This window comes from Simochromis diagramma, unplaced genomic scaffold (genome assembly GCF_900408965.1).
Source record: "Simochromis diagramma unplaced genomic scaffold, fSimDia1.1 OVJJ01000411.1, whole genome shotgun sequence".
Classification (NCBI taxonomy): Eukaryota; Metazoa; Chordata; class Actinopteri; order Cichliformes; family Cichlidae; genus Simochromis; species Simochromis diagramma.
Genome location: NW_024386735.1, coordinates 1,619,854 through 1,624,485, shown reverse-complemented (window position 1 = coordinate 1,624,485; position 4,632 = coordinate 1,619,854).

Sequence of the window (4,632 nt, the reverse complement as noted above, 5' to 3'; positions counted from 1 at the left end):
GCTGCTTGCATGATTGCTTGTCTCTCTGATGCCTTTGGACTGGAAACCGTGTTTCAGGAACTCGATTCAGGATGTTCTGAGGTTCAGCAGATACATACCTGTGAGTCAGGCGCAATGACCTGTGCAGTGGGATTATCCACCTCAACAGTCTTCACTGCAGGAATTGAATATGAAGAGCTTAATGGGGAACAAGCAAAATGTCTCAGGGAAGGAGAAATATTTTAGGGCATTTTCACAGGAAAGCATGATCATCATTTACCATCAATTAGTAACTTAGTAGAAATTAGTAACCAGCAGCTGGCTTGTGACATCCTAAGAAATTTCAAATTCCTACTTTTAAAATCTGAAAATCAACTAAAATCTGAGGGAAGTTTGGATATTATTTTGATTAGGGAGACTAGGAGAGTTCAGACTGTATTGAAGTATTGAAGAATAAAGGTGGTCAGAACAAATATTGACTTTCAAATTCAGTAATTGTACAAACTCTGTTTTTGCCGCATATACTGTATTTCCATTTTCATGTTCAGTAAACAGCTGTACTTTCCTCGCAAAAATGAGGAACAAGCACACTGAAACAATGTGTGTGTGTGTGTGTGTGTGTGTGTGTGCGTGCTTAAAACTGTCTCTATTATCTCAAGAACCACGTCTGTCACAGCAGTGTTTGCAATGGATTGGTCTGTTGACCGCTAATGCAAAGAGGGCCTCAGTGAAAATGAACTGAAACCACTCTAGTGCTATCTACTTTGTGTTTACACTGGTCATTATGATCGCCCCTCAACCTGTCTTGTGTGTGTGTCTGTGTGTGTGTGAGTATCTAATCATCATGCCAACCTGGTCACAGATGGCCAGCTTCACATACACACACACACACTTGGGGGAAAAGTGCTTGAGCCGAAAGAGTAATCTTTCAGGTGATTTCTTCCACAGCAGAGGGTGCTGCTGCAAGACAGAGTCTAGAGTCAAGAGTCTGCAGACAAAAGGATGGAGGGATGTAGAGGAAAGAGGGACAAAGAATGGGGTCGACAAAAGTGAGTCAGGGTGACGATGAGGAAGGGAAAGAGTTGGGGCATGAGAAACAAAGGCAGGCATTAATTTGTGTTTTTAGGGGCTGACATTATGAAGCTTAGTTTATGGGTTTCTGCTCACTGCTTTGAGAGAAAACGAGGCTGCAGACAGACTAACATTATCATGTCTTCAGCCCCCCCCCCCCACACCACCACCACACACACACTCCTCCACTCCCCCACCCCCAGTCCTGCCCTCCTTCACAAGCAGGGCCCCTGAACGTGCCTGTTGCTATGGCAACTCATTTGAGAGCCCTCTCTCTCTCGCTCTCTGTCTCTTTCTCTAACATCTAAATAAAATCTTGGCTATTTATAGCACAACACTGGCAACATGCAAGCCACATTTAATCGTGCACCCACAAATGGGAATGCAAAACAAAAATGCAGTAAACAGGCAACTGCACATGTGCAGTAATACACAGGAAGACGTATAGGCTTGTGTGCACACCCGCCTCCTCTATGCCAAGGCTTGCTGCTGTGCGTCCATCTGTGAATTAAGTCCACCTGTGGGTTTTGTTTGTTTACCCCTGCTTTGGGGTATTTTTTTCTCATCATATTTCAGAGCAGAGCTGGTCTGATAAGCAACCATGGAGTTAATGTGTGTGTGTCTGTTGAACTCCTTGCTGAAGCCCGCCATTGAAATCTTCCCGTCGTCTGTTTGATCTATCTCAGCTTTATCTTGACACTTGCCGCAGAGTGCTCTCCAGGCCAGCTGATAAAGTCTGTCAGAATACACAGGGATCCAGACAGCGAGTGACACCGTTTACCTATCGGGACACAATAGCACTCCGTAACTGCAGGCTCATATTGCCCTGCCCCGGTCTACTTCATTCTTGAGAAGGTCGCTCTCAAAGCGTAATCTGTCACAGCCTTCTGATGCGGCTGGTTCGAGCTGCAGACAGGAGACAGGAGAGCAATGAGGGGGGAATTATAAATGTGGGTTTGCCCTCGAGATTTACGGAATCTGAAGCCTTGGTGGAGCTTTGGCTCATGAACATAAGGCTGTAACTTTCCTTTTTTCCCCCTCTGGCCATATATATACGACAGCAAGTGGCTGACTGTTTCTGGTTTCAAGCTTACATGCAGGGATGAAAGACTAAATCTCTCATTTGTGTTGTGGGATGAAAGGGTTTAAAAGCTCATGGAACAGATGCAAATGGCCATAAGAGTGCTGCTGCTGCTGCTGGGGTAGTGTACAGCAAAATCTTGCTGCAGCGTGATAGTCAGTGGGCTCTCGGCACAGATCCCTCTACCTTGCAATCTCCGCAGGAGGTGGTCAGAGGTTGGGCGGTGTTCTGGAGCTGGTATATGTTCAAAGTATATGTGGCCTAGTCAGGGCTGGACTGGGACAAAAAAATCGGCCCGGGCATTTTGACTAGAGACCGGCCCACGTCATTCAGGGGTAAAACCGCAAAGGATTCTGGGAACTTGTGGCAAGCGGTACTAGCGCATGCAGGCTTTCAATTGAACTCAGTTACACAGCGATAAAAAGAAACACAAAAAATGGCAAGAAGCTGTTGTATTATTAACTGCAATAGCCGGTGTTGTGCCAAAAAGTGATTGTCTGCCAAAGACCGATTTCCGGTATTTGCCAAAAACTGATTGCTCATATTTAAATTGCTATAAGTAACTTGTTGGGCTATAATATGTGAAACATATGTCAAATGCATCCCTCATGGATGACATAAAGTCATCTCTCCATCTCCATCTCTCTCTCTTGCTCTTTTATTTCTCTCTCTTGCTCTTCTGTCTCCTCTGTCACAGACTTCTCCACTTTTGATGATAAATCAGCCTGGTGCAACATGTAAGGATTGGCACAATTTGTTAAGATTTTGAGGAGTTTGAGAAACTAACCTTAAGCATAAAATAAAATTTACTATCAGTAACTTCATAGCACCCGCCCAGCAGTATATAAACTCTGTCATGCTAGCTAGTACGCAGTACCAGTTATTCTAAGCGACTGTAAAAAGTCAGCACAACGAAAACAAACTACAACTAAACTTGGTTTATATCTGACACAGATAGACAGCAGGTCATAACTTCTTACCTGAAGTTCAGTTCTTCTGCCACTATGACCGGCGGCCGCCTCGGGTCTCTCCTCCTCTTGCCTTCCCTTTCCCTTATCCACCTGCTGGCCTCCACCACTTGCTGATGTTGCTAAATCTGTGGAAGCTATGCCATAGCTACCGCCAAACAATTCAGTTATTTTTACACATTTGGCAGCGTCTGCCTGAAGGGCTTGTTTCTTTTTGGCCCTAATTTTTTCTGCACCTCCTTTCCTTTTTTTGTTCTCCATTTTCTTTAGTTCGTCTATAAGATTGCTAAACAAGGGGGAGGGTGCATCCGACCTCCTCGCTGTAATTGGTCCAGCCCAGAGTCGATCATGACCAATTGGCCAATCCAACACCTTTCATTATTTATACCCTTCCAAAAAAAAAAAAAAAATGAATCGATCGGCCCATAAAAACAAAAAGTCGCCAGCGGCCCACGGGCAAATGCCCGGTATGCTCGATGGCCAGTCCAGCTATGGGCCTAGTACCAGGGGAGAAAAAGGAAACAATAGGCTGGCTGGTCAGAGGGAAAGAAGGGAAAAGTGTCAAGGCGCCCCAGGGCAGAATGGAGGCCTGGGATGCTAATGAATTTTGACATGATAAACCAACAAAACAGATAAGCTTTTATAAGCTTTTGTCTGCTTATACCCTCAAAACCCATGACAAGCCTGGTCAGACTATACAGCGAGCATGAGTGTGCCTTTTTTTCTGCAGCTAGAGATTCAGAAGCAGGGGCTTCAAAAGTTGGCTGCCCGCTATCAGCACGCAACAACCTTGTCAAAGCAGCAGGGGAAGGGAGGTGTCTGCGAACCCAGCTGTTAAGCCGGGAGAGGTGTAGATGAATCAGGAGTGTGTGTGCATGTGTGTGTGTAGTAGTTTGCTAACAGCGGGGTGATAGTGGTGGGCCTCTTTTGTGCAGAGCTGAAGTTTAAAGCAATAGTTCAACATTTCTGGTGAACAGTCTTTCTTGGTTGGTACTTCGATTCTAAACTCACATTAAGCTGTCCTTTAATGAGGATTTAAAAAGTATAGAAATGATATGAGTATAGTTCATCTAGATGGTTGCCTTCATATTTAAGTGTTTCTTCTATAAAAGGGTTTGAAGGTGCCATTTTGCTGGTCACAGAGGCTAACCACATTTTGATTTAATTTACAAATAGATAGGACATTGAAAACATATTTGTCCTCATTTATTAACGGAAAATAAGTATCCACCTATCTGGCCCTGTGCCAGTGTTAGTATTTCACACAAGAACTGGTAATGAAGTAGGCTACAGTTTCTCAAAAATTAATGCATCAAAGTCAATGACACCTATCAAAACCATTTCTAAGGCTTTGGGACTCCAGTGAACCATGGTGAGTGCCATTATCCACAAGTGGAAAAACATGGAACAGCGACGAACCTTCAAGAGTGGCCGACGTACCAAAGGTACTCTAAGAGTGCATCGTCGACTCATCCAGGACATCACAAAAGAACCCAGAAAAACACCCAACGAACTGCAGGCCTCACTTGCCTC